This window comes from Thermobia domestica, chromosome 15 (genome assembly GCF_964235325.1).
Source record: "Thermobia domestica chromosome 15, izTheDome1.hap1.1, whole genome shotgun sequence".
In the NCBI taxonomy this organism is placed as follows: domain Eukaryota; kingdom Metazoa; phylum Arthropoda; class Insecta; order Zygentoma; family Lepismatidae; genus Thermobia; species Thermobia domestica.
Window position 1 is genome coordinate 139,096,296 of NC_137468.1, and position 15,589 is coordinate 139,111,884.

Sequence of the window (15,589 nt, forward strand, 5' to 3'; positions counted from 1 at the left end):
CTTTATTTTTACAGAATCTATGAAAATCAAGGAGGACTACCAACGATCGAATATGAAACTAGAATGATTAAGTTACAACATACATTTTCCTTATGTTAATTTGTTTGATTTGTAGTGAGATATAGGAAAATGTACCTTAAGTGCGTGGTATTCCCCCACTTTCCCCTACATCTTTATTTCTTAAAATTTATTCTAACAAAAGTAAGGAGTGTCTTGTATTCAATAGGATGTTAATTTTGTTCGTAATTATGTACACTCATGTCCAAAATTATTGTCGCATGTCTATAAATATGTTGTAGGAATATAATTTGATAACGAATTTGCCCGATATTTCTTATAATGTTAGTGTGTGTATAATCGGCAAAGACTGGTATGTGGAGAATTTTATGTCAAAAGAGCAGTAAATAAGAACAATAAAGCGAAAATAAAACTTTCGTGTCCATTCAGCAACATTACAACGATATATTGTATTCTATTCTTAATTGTATTATTTTTGAGCAAAATGTGTGATCTTTCTGTAAATATGCACTGGCCAGCTAGGTTAGAAAGAAGAAAAAAAGGAGAGAAAGCTATCTTATTGTAAATCAATGTATGTTTTGTTGTTTATTTTTTAAAAAAATAAATCACCATGACGTTGTATTTATAGGTTACTATAAAAAAAAACATAAGCAAGGTAAGACATGATAAATACTACTGGCTTGTGTATAGCCCGCTCCCCCAGTTCTTTGTCACCGGAACTGGAAGAGTCACTACTACTACTACTACTGCTACTACTATTACTATTACTACTATTACTATTACTACTACTACTACTTATATCGAGAACAGAACCCAACCAACCCCTGCGGGGCTTCTAACCCGTTCCTACTACTACTACTACTATTATTGGTACTAACTACCACTACTACTACTATTATTGGTACTAACTACCACTACTACTACTGCTACTACTACTACTACTACTACTACTACTACTACTACTACTACTACTACTACTACTACTACTACTACTACTACTACTAATTATACTAAATCTACCTTACCACAAGATTTACATCTTAAATCTTTATAACATGCGATTCCGATTCATTATGAACTAATATGAATCGTTAGAATCACTATGATTCGTTAAAAATCACTGGGGGGAGCGGGCTATACTCAATCCATACTATTTTCTAAAAGGATCGCGAAGATTATTATATAAAAAGAATATAAGAATAAACGACATTTGTATATTATGTCAATTTAGTTTATTCATTGTGGCTCGATAAGATAATGTAATATTAGAATCAGTACTAAAAACGAAACCAAAAAAGGGTTATCGTTATAACATTTTGTTTTCTCATTCTAATTTTCGTTTTTATAATTCTTTTCCTATGAAATTTACCACAAATCTACAATTCTCGATTATACACATAGTATCAGTATTAAAAGTACCTGCAAAATCATTATCAAATTATATTCTTTCACGACAATCATTTTGGACATGAGTATACTAAGGCCTACTAGAAAATGAAATTCTTACCTCAAACTGTCTTCTTGTTGATTTTCTTGTAGATTGGTAGATGATGGTCCTGGGATTGCAGTTGGTCCAGGTTCATCGGTATTATTACTTTCCTCTTGCTCTCCACGAGCTGTCGGGATTGTTGGGTGTTTGCTATTTACATGATGCCACAAACCTCCTGTACTACTTCCGCTTCTCATCACTCTTCCACAATATTTACATTGGGCACCATTATGTGTTTTTTTAAAATATTTCCACACTTCAGATCGACCCATTACGACTATGCCAGTAACCAAATTAAATCTTCAGCATTGAAAATTCGTGTTTTTGTCGAGAACAAATCAACGACTAGTCGACACTTTGCCGCGGACGCAACTATACATGTCAAAGCGAGTATACACTATTAGAACTACTGTTCTTTCAACTCTAACCAAGAGCCTGCTCTTTATAATTGGTCAAAATTAGCTGCACGATTGAGTTAAACTTTTTCTTCCAATTCATATATATTCCCTAAACGTGAGAACAGGGTGTTTTCAAGACGTCGTGTGATCCAGTCTGGCGCAAATTTCACATAATGTTCTGGTAAGAAACTCTTCAAGGTAAATTCCCGATAGAGAACCGTCCCATGGGAAAGCAAACTCTTATACTTTCATTGAAAGATAACAAAACAAGTTGTACCAAAATTCATTAATTTAAATTCTTGCAAAGTTTGGGGGCGATAGGCAATTTTTAAATTTCCCACCGAAGTGTGGTAATAAACAATAACTTTAGTTCTTTCCCACACTTCTGACAAAATAAAATCTCCGTTTTATTTGTAATTTTATTCACGTATTGTGGACATTTATAGAGAGAAAAAGATAAAAATATGTTAACATCTTATCTTCTTTCTATTAGCAGTGTGTGTCATGTGACTTTCCTTGGTTCGAAGCCTTCGGAAGTATAACATGGCAACATTTTGGGACCATTGCTTCCTTCTGTGTGAAAGAATTTCTTTAGGCGTTCACATGATAAGGAAAACCAATTTACGTGAAATTCATCGTCAAATCATTGCAAATAAAAAAAAAAAAAAATCGTGAAATACTACAATATATGACAAACATCTTTTTATTCGTAGACAATTTCTCACGCTGAAATTTGCTAGTAAAGTTTGTTTCTTATTTGTCTTATCTCGTTACTTGGCGACTGAACGTTCCGTCTGCTGTTAACTATATTGATATGACTCTACATTTCTCTTTCAATCGATATGTAAGCTCCTAGATTGAATATATTAAACAACTTGTTTTCATTTCATGCGGAAAAAAAATATCTAGTGGTAGGGTTACCAGATTTTTATTTACCCAATCGAGGACATCTTTTCTAAAGACGAGTTCGTGATTACGGAAATACATATAACTAACTAACTCTATGGCCTATGGAACCCGGAGGTTCAATGCCGCGTTCATAAAAGCTCTCCACTGACTTCTATCCTTAGCTAACTGCATCCAGTTTCTACTTTGTATTCCAATCTCTGAGAGATCCATCTTAATATTGTCCTCCCATCTGCGCCTAGGTCTTCCTAATGGTCGTTTTCCGGTTGGTCTTCCAGTTAAGATTTTGAAAACGTTCCTATTTTCTTCCATCCTGGCTACATGACCTGCCCACCTGAGCCTCCTATACTTGATGACCGTAAGAATGTTGGGTAAACCGTATAAATTATGTACTTCCTCGTTATGAAGTTTCCGCCATTCCCCATTCGCGTTTCTCTTGGAATATTCGTCTTAGGATTTTGTTCTCAAATACTTTCAATCTATGTTCTTTCTTCCGAGCAGCGACCATGTTTCACAACCATACAGAACAACAGGCATGATTATCGTTTTATATATTTTAAGCTTCAAATTCCTCGATAGAATTCGCGACGACAGGATATATTGTACTGAATAATAACACGAATTCTCTGCTTTTAGTCGACATTTAATTTCTTCGTGAATATGGTTTTCGCCTGTTAATATTGATCCCAGGTATTTGAAAGTATCCACTTTATCAAAAGTATTATTTGATATTTTAACGCATCCATAATTTGCCGTATTACGATTCCGACGAACTTCCACGTATTTTTCCTTCTTCCATGTAGTTTTCTCTACATTTACTTCCAACCCATGTCCCTACAAGGGTTTAATAAGACCTCTGCATTTCTTTCTATTGTTCTCCTATCATCCCCTATTAAATTTACATCATCAGCATACGCCATAACCTGTTGAATCCCATTCAACTCTAGGCCCTGGTTGCTATCTTTGATTTTCCTTATAGCGTATTTCAGGACAAAGTTGAATAATAAGGGCGACAACACATCTCCTTGTTTCAGGCCATTCTCGACGTGAAAGCTCGTGTACAAAAATTTTCCTATCCGTACTTTACTTTGGGATTCATTTAAACATATCTTAATTAATCTAATTAGCTTCTTTGGTATTCCAAATTCTGTAAGAATGTTGTGCAATGTTTCTCTCCTAACCCAGTCGTCAGCCTTTCTAAAATCAATAAAGAGTTGATGTGCCGGGGTATTGTATTCCCACTTTTTTTTCGAGAATTTGGCGAATGATAAATATTTGGTCGATAGTTGATCGATTTCGTCTAAATCTGCACTGATAATCTCCAATAATTTAATCTGCGTATGGGGTCAATCTTGCTAATAGAATGTTTGAGAGGATTTTATAGGATGTTGACAGAAGAGAAATGCCTCGATAATTGTTACAGTCGGGTTTGTCGCCTTTCTTGTGAATTGGAACAATGATTGATTCTTTCCATTCTCGTGGCAATTCTTCCTTGTTCCAGTTAAGGAGAATGAGTTTGTGTATCTTGTTCCACAACTTTTCGCCTCCAGCTAAAAATAGCTCAGACGGAATTTCCTCTACACCCGGAGATTGTGTTTCTTTAATTTCTTTATAGCGATTTCTACTTCTATTCGGCTAGGTTCTGGGATATATGGTTCTGCGGTGTGTATTTCCCTTTCTCCATGCACATTAGTTTTTGGCTGCGTGTTAAGCAATTCGTCAAAGAAATCTTTCCATCTATTTAAGATGCTATCTGTGTCCGTGAGAACTGTTCCGTCAGCTTTCTTTAATATATAGGCACGAGGTTGATAGCCTTTCTTAAATTCGTTGATCCCTTATACATGTCCCGAACTACGCTTAATACAACAGAGACATTTAATTTAATGATAAGCCAGACATGCCCAAATCCTAGTGCACGGGCCACAAGGATATTCTCAAAATTTCCATATAAATGGAAAAGCAATAAAATTTTGAATTTATATTACAACTACTTATTACTGTGTATTTCCGACTAGAAAACTTATTTTTTTGGTATCTAATTTTAGTGAAAAAAATTAACACATTTGTAAAATCTGAAGCTTCCAAACGCCGCTGTATTTTCATTTTTTCCCCTAAATTGATGCCCAGCTCCACAACTGGCCCGATGTACTCAAACCGTTGAGCACCCGGGTCGAAAGCTGTAACGTTCAACAAACCTTTATCCAGCGACAATGTATACCCAAAGATGTAAAATCCACATATATTATTATTAGTTCTTCAATCTATTTTGTTTCAAGCAATTTTCAATCTTGTTTGTTTTCCTTTCGTTCCTTGACATTAAAACTGATTAGTTGTTGCGAGTTATTTTCACCAGTGATCCGCAACCTTTTGCTCCTCGCGGCACAACATAAATTACTAAATTACTAAATGGGGGCGCGGTGGCTCAGTGGTAGAGCTTCACCTCCGGTGCTTGCGGTCCCTGGTTCGATCCCAGCTCGCGCCGTGTGGACTTTGTGGTGGACAAACACCGTGCTCGTGGGTTTTCTCGGGGTTATCCCGTTTCCTCCCACTTTCTTCATTCATTTCTCATACTCACCGTCTCCTTTAGCCTAACCGGCATATAACCCGGTTGCGGATCACTGCTTTATACCATCACTAGCATAAGCCTCTAACGTTATTGTTTCATACTTCTACTGCTTACTCGGGTCTGCAAGTAATTCTTTGGATTGCTTATTCGTGCCGGGAGCTGAAGTTTAAGGAATACAATAAATAAACAACTTTCAATCTCAATTAGGGATGGCCAATTCCGGAATTTTTACTTTCCGGAATCCGGAAAGTAAAATCGGGGAAATTCCGTAATTCGGAAAAATTCCGGAATTCGGAAAAAATATTTTTTTCTTTTTGTAATCCTAAGAATTTTGTTCAAATGCAAACGAACAAATTTCCTTTTTGTAATCCTAAGAATGTATGATGCAAGTTAAGCTGAAACTTACATCCTAAAGTATACACTACTCAATCTTCCCATGGTTAATGAGATGTAGTCCAAAAGTACGATGTACTCCTAATATTTAATTTTTGTTTTACTATGATATTGTCCAGAGGTAAGACATATATCACACTGAGATAAACAACTTGACATAATGAAGATGTTATCATATGTAGTTCTCCAGAAAACCGTGAGAAACGAATTTTTATGAAGTTAAAATATGCGTCGCTTGTTGCCAGTGTGATGCAATTGATAACTTTTATGCTGGAATAGTCTTATTATTATTATTATTATTATTATTATTATTATTATTATTATTATTATTATTATTATTATTATTATTATCAATCGTTGATGTACTGTAAAAGAAAAATATGAACCGTTAAGTGGTAGATTTTATCTGTTGTTTTTTGATATCTTCTAACAGTGATAACAAACTGCTTGTAAATACTGTACGCAATGATTATCAAGGACAATGGCATATTAATGTAAGGACTACTCTGCAGACTAGCAATAAATAACAGATAAACAATAGTTGCAAAAAAAAAAGTAACTAACTTGGGCACGTCAGGGGACATCCACATTGCGCATTATGTTCGCGTGGTGTTATCATGTTCATTTGGCTAATTTTAATAAGGTGAGCCTGATGTATAAAGTTGTTAAAGTCATATTATTACTCCAAGGGCCGTACGATGGAGGTATTAACGTTAATATTAATGGCACTAATGAGCACTTACTTACTCTAATGGTTAACCTTATTTTTGAGATGATTCTTAGAAGTGGGCGTGTTGGCATGCAGTTAGAAGACCTATATCCATGATTTAAAAAGCACACTTTATCTGTGGAGTACTAACAATTTGCGTCACTATCGAACACTAACGTAGCACTAGCGACGTTTAAAGTCGAAATTGGGGTCTGACATAAGTGGCTTGTCAACTTCACGGACATTATATTTTCCTTGAATGCGAGAATTTTGCGCCCGGGAAATTTGCGCCCTACCACAAAAATAGGGAAAAATGCGCCCGCGATATATTTGCTCTGGGATGTTTGCGTCCTACCCCAAAAAGAGGGGGAAATGCGCCGGCTATATATTTGCACTGGGATGTTTGCGCCCTACAATTCAACTTATTTCTGTATTGTGAAAAGTAACTTCCACTCACACTTGAATTAGGCTTGTCTCTCATCGTCTCAGTGAATTACTCCATCCGTTATAATATTCCGAACAAATCAAAAAAATACAATTTTAGTTCACTAAAGGGCAATCCATACAAATACAATTTTTCATTATACTACAAAATTTACAATAAAAGTATAAATGACTGATATATAATTATTTATTAATATAATCAAAGAGTATAATTTAATCTACAAAAGGCTGTTTGGCTCTACCCAGATATTTCTGTTCACAATTCTTGCGAGTTGTTTGGCTTTTCAGGACACAAAATATAGAAAAGAAAATGTAAAGTGAATGTAAAATCAGTTCAGTAATATTATCAAGAAAATTATGTACAATGTGTTTACTTGCTGGAATTACACTTCAAACACACAATTGCGTTCAGTCGTTCTTTCAGAAAAAATGTTCCGGGGGGCACACTTAGTATTCCGGAGGGGGGTCAGTGCTGGTACTATTCTATTTATTATTATATTATAAACGTATTATTTTGGTCTCTGAGGGGGCACTCTGAGAGCTCTGGGGAGGCCAGGGTTCCCCCAAAATCATCTCTGGAAGAAGCAGTGATTGCGTTGATCCGTTGTGTTATTTTGGCTTATATTGAAGTTTATTCTCCCCTTATATAGCCACAATGAAAATAAATCACAAATGGCATGGCTGTGGGGGGGGGGAGGATTGTTTATGCTGTAATGTCAGCCCCTCCGAGCAAATGCGTAAGCTCGAATAGGTTCTTTTATTTCGCAGGGCTCAAACTTCCCGGTGGAGGTACATCGCAGGCGCAATTTTCCCTGTTCTTGAGGTAGGGCGCAAATTTCCCAGGCGCAAAATTCTCGACACCGTTCGAATGACCTCGGAAGACTATATCTTTTTCAATACTTTTTTATATTCTTTTGCTCGAGATTTCTTCATAGCTTCTTATTAAAATACTTACTAACATATCCTCATTTTATTGTCCTAACCAATCAATATGGGCATGTTGTCAGTAAATATTTAGATTGATCGAGCCCCTGGTGTGTAACCACAGTATTTCATATCATCCCCTCATTAGAAATCTTCTCTAAACGAACCAATATATGTTGTCAATAAAATATTTTAGAATGATTGAGCCCCAGGTAATTAACCACAGTATTTCGTGACAGACCCCCCTTCGTATTACCATATTATAGCTACGTGCCTGACTCAGCTAATTCTCTACATTCTTTACCAAGCACGCATTTTCTAAAGCGGAAAGTGTTCTGTAAATACCTAACATAAGCTCATTATTTTCAGCAGATGCACAAATTGGGTAACATTCTATCTACATGAATGTTATATATGTCGATTACTGGAAACCGCTTCTCGCTATCTATTACCATATTTACTATATAATGATTAACGTTAAAACAGGAAATGGTTGATTTGTACCGCTTCCGGTTTGAATATTACATTCTTCAGGGAACTCGATTCTTAACTATTGACTCTGTACATCGTGGGCAAAATTGATGGTAATCCATCAGATAGTTCTTGAGACTGTTTGTTTCACTGACGGACAGAATGAATATATGGCTATAGAGTTTCGATAAACTAAATTCTTTAATGAGTGATGATGGAACAAATACAAGAAAGGGAACCAAGAGTACCACCGGGAAAATTTTCGAACACAAAATTAGCCATCCAAAACCCACATGTCCTGGGTTAGAATACCATAGATGAAAACTCTACCACTGAGTCATCAATCACCCGCTTATTAGTTTTATTAATTATTATATTAATATAAATTAATGAATGTCTACTTATGTTAATTATTGAACAGTTACATTGTATACTTCGTAAAGTGAAAAATTATAAATTTGTATTTACTGTACATAGGTATGTTGACAATAAGCGAATGTTATTACAATATTTGTTGATATTTCTTTTCCTTCACTGCCTTTCGTCTGGTTAAAAAGTAGTTTGCAGTGCTTTGGAGCAGCTGCAGGTGGGAACGCGATAATGTTTCAGACATACCGGCGACTTTTTTGTGTGTGAAAATAAGACCTTCCTCATAAAGCAGTAAATAACTGCAGCAGCAATTGTCTACGTAAGTGATAAAGACATATCCAACTACAAGAAACTAATACAGTATATATATTCATTATTGTGTTTTTCTTTTAACAGCTACTAGCTAGGGATGGCCAATTCCAGAATTTTTATCCAGTAAAATCGGAAAAATTCCGGATTTTTTCCGAATGTCGGAATTTTTCCAAAATCCGGATATTTTCCGAAATCCGGAATTTTTCCGAAATCCGGATTTTTTCCGAATTCCGGAATTTTTCCGAAATCCGGAATTTTTCCGAAATCCGGAATTTTTCTGAATTCCGGAATTTTTCCGAAATCCGGAATTTTTCCGAAATCCGGAATTTTTCCGAATTCCGGATTTTTTCCGAATTCCGGAATTTTTCCGAATTCCGGAATTTTTCTGAATTCCGGAATTTTTCCGAATTCCGGAATTTTTCCGAAATCCGGAATTTTTCCGAATTCCGGATTTTTTCCGAATTCCGGAATTTTTCTGAATTCCGGAATTTTTCCGAATTCCGGATTTTTTCCGAATTCCGGAAAGTAAATTTTCCGATTCCGGAAAACAAAATTTCCGGATTCCGGAAAATTTTGGCCATCCCTAATATATATATATATATATATATATATATATATATATATATATATATATATATATATATATATATATATATATATATATATATATATATATATATATTTATATATATATATACAGAGTGGGCCAAAAGTAGGTATACACCCCTGCGTTGATCAAGTATAACATTTTAATTCCGCGCTTAAGAAATAAGAAAAACGGCATTAAGGACAAATAATAAAGAAACTAAGTCTACCTGATGAATAACAATGGGAAATGATATAAAATGCAATGAGCTGATCAGTACGGTACTATATACCTACTTTTGGGCCACTCTTATATATATCATTTTCAGTAGTTACTATGGCAGGGGTGTAGCCAAGGGTCGGCCCATCGGGGCCAGGCCCCCCCAAATGGTTTCCTGCCCCCCCCAAATGATCAGCTTTTAAAAACATCATAGTAAAATTATCTCGCTTCATTCATTTAAAAGTAACAAATTTTATTAACAATTAATAATTTACGGTAAAATAGTATGGAGAAATATTATTTATCCATACCGCTCGAAAAATAGTATAGTATCTCTTCCTTATACCGATCGAAAAATAGGATACTTTTTTGTGACAGCAGATTACACAATTTACTGCGATTTATATTTGACAGTTTGAAGCCAAACGTTTTAACAAGGTACTACAAATACAGCCATAAAACAAAGGTACTAAACTGATTTGTAAGTACAATATATTTGTATATGATTTAACAAGTGCCTTAGGACATAGAGAATGGAAAATTTGGTGAGAAACAATATTTTTATTCAATTTGGATTTCATTCGCTCTCTTTTTTATTTCAACTCAGTGAAATAAAATAATTATGTTTTTTTTTTTTTTTTTTTTTTTAGTCACGAATAATAAATAAATATTTTTGTCAGGAAACCGTAAAGAAATTAAGTGAAATTTCAAAGAAAATCAATCTTGTGTAGACAGGTTCTGTATACAAGGTCTTAAATTTAAATATAAAGGTAAGCAAGAAAAGTTCTGTCGCATTTTCACCCACCACTTTCGAACATCAATATGTCACCTAACCTGGAAGATCAAAAATAGTCCCCGTCAGCATCGGCGACCTTCTGAAAACGTTCTGGAAGGCCATGGAATCCATCGCGGTAGAACTTGGTGGGCCGTGAAACGAAGAAGGTATCAGCTGCATTTTGGACTTTTACTAGGGATTAGAACTGGCGTCATCTAAGGTGATTGTCCAAAGAGTGGAACAGATGATAATCGGACGGTGAATATAGTGGTTGCAATATTGTTTCCCATCGAAGGCGGAGAATGGTGTCCTGAGTCATCCTAGCCATGTGGGACTTAGCTTTGTCCCGTAAACGAGGACCCATTTGCAATTCAGAAGTGATGGCTCCAGAGTTTTGAGTTTTTCTTGAGCACAGCTCAACTGCTAACACTACACAGCTGCATTGATATTCTGACCAGCTGGTAGCAGTTCCCGATGCACAATGCACCAAACATACAGAAGGACCTTCTTCTGGTACAGTGCTGGTTTCGGCTGTTTTGAAATTAGTTCATGGAATGCTAACCAATGATGACGGCGTCGTGGAGCTTCGTATAGGACCCACTTTTTATCTCATGTCAACGCCCTGTCCAGAAATGGCTTCGAAACAGTAAATAAACACAGGCGACTGCCGCGTTGCCTTTTGGCCCGGAATCAAAACATGTGAGACCCATCGACCCAACTTGTAGTGCTTCCCATGTTGATGGATGTGCTTCCGAATGGTTTCTCCACACACTGAATTGTAGTCCCAGTTCCTCTTTGTACATGTGTTGGTCTTCTGGTACGTGGTGTTTTCGGGTGTTTCGTCATCGTCCTTAAACTTGTTAAACCATCGCTGCACTGTCCGCGTCGTCACGACACCCTTACCAAAGGCTTGGCATATTTTCTGTCCCGCTACAGCGACATTTGACCTCCATTTGAACTCGTTCAGCATACATGCTCTTATGACGCTCTGTGGATGTCCCATGTTCCCTCTGTCTTTATGTAAGTTGACTGTGTATCTGAATTGCCACAACCAGGTAGTATGTTGGATATACCCACACCAACAACTGACGTTCGACGTATCTCCACTCGCATTCAACTCACGGTATAAGGTCCAATTGAACACAATCCTCCACGAAAAGGGACAGAACTTTCTTGGTTACCTTTACAGTTATGCACAAAAGAATAGCATTTGGTCCCAGGCAGTAGTTCTTGATTAAGCATAATAAAAACTATCTTGAATATAGTTTATGGAGATTAATAATAATAATAATAATAATAATAATAATAATAATAATAATAATAATAATAATAATAATAATAATAATAATAATAATAATAATAATAAGAAGAAGAAGAAGAAGAAGAAGAAGCTAAAATAGTGTTTTTAGTTTTCCAGAAGGAAACCAAATTTTCCTTTCAGGCCTCAAAAACACTAACAGCAACACATTTTTTTGGCTTTGTACATTGTAGCTGGTCCCCCCTCAAAAACGACGGCCCCCTCCTACACAAACCTGCTGGCTACACCCCTGTACTATGGCCAATGAATTAAGGTTTTTCTGAGCCATTATTGAGTGTATATACGTCTTTAACTTACTAAAATATCAATGGGACAGGCATTCTTACATAAATATAAAAATAGAAAATTATTTAAAAAAAAAAACTGTTTGTTGGATGGACACGACAAACAAATCGATCCAACAAACATTGTAACAGTTGACAGGGACCCAGCCAGGATTTCGATTCGGGGATATCGGGAAAGGGTGTCTGGGAATACCCCTCCCCCCCCCCCCGAGTACACGAGATCCGGCAGTACTTTCGAAACTTTTTGTAAAACTTAAGCCTTAAAATATTATTGCAATGCCTTTTTAAAAACTGTTTTCAGTTTGAACAAATACAGGATAGCCTAAATTTGAATTTTATTAAGATTTCTTTTCCCAGTTTAGAGGGGGGACCCTTGAGCCCCGTCCATGGCTACGTCCCTGATAGTTAATAAACACAGGTTGTTGTATGAGGTTAGTACAGAATTGAAGGACTGAAAAGATATATATTCTGTTATTGGAGCATTTCTTGGACTAAATAGGAATAAAGAAATATTATTGAATTATATTGAACTTTCTTCAGTTTGTACCAAACTGTCATACGGAGAAGTAAGTCATAGCAAAATTTGGTCGTCAGTTTTCCAAGATAAAATCTCTTCTCACAGAGGGCTGGAGAGAGTTCCCGTTGAATAGTTCTAGACGATGTTTTACATTACAGGTAATTGTACTTAGCCGTAGGCTGATCATTATTAAAATATCTGAATTAACATTAGATTTAAAAAAAAAAATCATTTACCAACATAATATGAATTCCTTGAATTTTGTTGATTTGTCGTCCTGGTGCCCCCCTTTGGTCGTGCGACGGCCCTGGTCAAATGCGTTGCAGCTGGGCGGAAGATATGCCAGACCTTTGAGGGACGTGCCGGAATATCAACATATGTACACAATGAAGATCTTCAGGCAGCAATTGAGGCGAACAGTGACCAGACATGTGAGGAACTGGGACTACAATTCAGTGTGAATGGAGACGAGAAACCATTCGGCAGTACTTCCATCAACTTGGAAAGCAGTACAAGTTGGGTCGATGTGTCCCACATGATTTGACTCCGGACCAGAAGGCAACGCGAGCAGACACCTGTTTGTTTGCTGTCTTGTCTGAGGAAGGAGCCTCTCTGGACAGGGTATTGACATGTGATGAGAAGTGCGTCCTCCACGAAGCTCTACGGCGCCGTTATCATTGGTTAGCATCCCAGCACAACCAAAATGAAGCCCTCGCTGCTACGCGGTGGTAACTTCAACACTCCGACTCTAGATATGTGTTTTGACTCGACGAAACCCTGCCGGGAGTGGAACTAGTGAAATCCTTCGACGCGTCACTATATCGACGATCAACATTTACCGGCAAGTGGGGCACTAGGTGTTGGCGACGACATTTGGCATGGAATATATATATATATATATTAGGGTGTATCGAAAAAAATTTTTTTTCGAAATCCGGTTAAGGCTAGTGCGGATTTTTGGCCAAATGGCATCAATAAAAAGTATAAAAAATCTCAACTCGATCAGACAACTCCTTCTGCTGCCGAGTAGAGCCCAAATATTAGAAAAATCAACAAATGATTCACTTTTCAACTGATTTTCAAAAAAAATATTTCTTAAATATTTCCTATATTTTTCAGTCTTTTAAATTATTGAAATAGCATTGGAAAGGAGAAATAAATACATAAAACAAATTTATTACGGTTATTTCTGTACACCACAAGCATAAAAACCTAGTTAATTATTTGTAAAAATGCATTGATTTTCTGGCGTATCGTACAATTAAATTTTAATATAAAATTATTGAAGTCTCTTGAATAAAGAAGAAAACACTTTAGTGCTAAATTCTAAGAGCAGTAATAGTATAAATAATTTACTCCCAATGCCTTATGCATCTGCTTATCACACTAGATTACCTGCCGCCCCCCTCTCCCCGAACGCATCTTCTTTTGTACTTGCCCAGCTGAAAAGATCGGTCTTATCAGCCGCCAGTAGTCAACCAGCTGTGTCGAACGTGATTATCGCTGCTTGAGTTATTTATTAGTGCTGTAGGAAATTTTAACTAAATAATTTGTTTTCGTGTGAAGTGCAGTATGCAGAAGTGAGAACAGTGTTTCAGTTGTGTTAAGTACTTTTTATTAGGAAGAGAGTGACAGATACGCTGACGTTATGGCATCGACAAGTTTGTTACTGTCAGACGTTAGGAATAGCATTATTGGATCACCCAAGGAATTGGGAAGAACACAGCTACCAACTGTTGAAATGTATTGAGACAAACGTCAGAAGTATTGTTGCAATGATATTGAAGTACCATAATATTGTCCGTGACTTGCAAAACTCAACAAAAATTCGGTTTCCAAAACTTCTGTGAATTGCTCATTTTCAACAGTCTGCAAAAAAATATTTCATTTGATACAGCCTTTTGTAAGTGTTCCGATCCTCTTGCCTGCAACTGCGAAAAAGGAAGAAAACTGCCAGTGCTAGAGGCGCCTTTTGTTCTAGATGAAAGAACCACAAGATTGAGGCGTAATCTCAATTTTCTACAATCTTCCTGGCGACGATAGAAGATAAATCCTTTGTTGAAGGTTCTTTCCGGGATCCCAAAATTCTCATTTTTTCTTCTCGCTCCCATAGGTATTGTCTCAATATATTTCAACGGTTGGTAGCTGTGTTCTACCCAATTCCTTAAATGTCCCAATAATGCTATTCCTAACGTCAGACCGTAACAAACTTTTCGATACCATAACGTCAGCGTATCTGTCACTCTCTTCCTAATAAAAAGTACTTAACACAACTGAAACACTGTTCTCACTTCTACATACTGCACTTCACACGAAGACAAATTATTTAGTTAACATTTCCTACAGCACTAATAAATAACTCAAGCAGCGACAATCACGTTCGACACAGCTGGTTGACTACTGGCGGCTGATAAGACCGATTGTTTCAGCTGGGCAAGTACAAAAGAAGATGCGTTCGGGGAGAGGTGGGCGGCAGGTAATCTAGTGTGATAATCAGATGCATACGCCATTGGGAGTAAATTATTTATATTATTACTGCTCTTAGAATTTAGCATTAAAGTGTTTTCTTCGTTATTCAAGAGACTTCAATAATTTTATATTAAAATTTAATTGTGCGATACGCCAGAAAATCAATGCATTTTTACAAATAATTAACTAGGTTTTTATGCTTGTGGTGTACAGAAATAACCGTAATAAATTTGTTTTATGTATTTGTTTCTCCTTTCCAATGTTAGTTCAATAATTTAAAAGACCGAAAAATATAGGAAATATTTAAAAAATATTTTTTTGAAAATCAGTTGAAAAGTGAATCTTTTGTTGATTTTTCTAATATTTGGGCTCTACTCGGCAGCAGAAGGAGTTGTCTGATCGAGTTGAGATTTTTTATACGT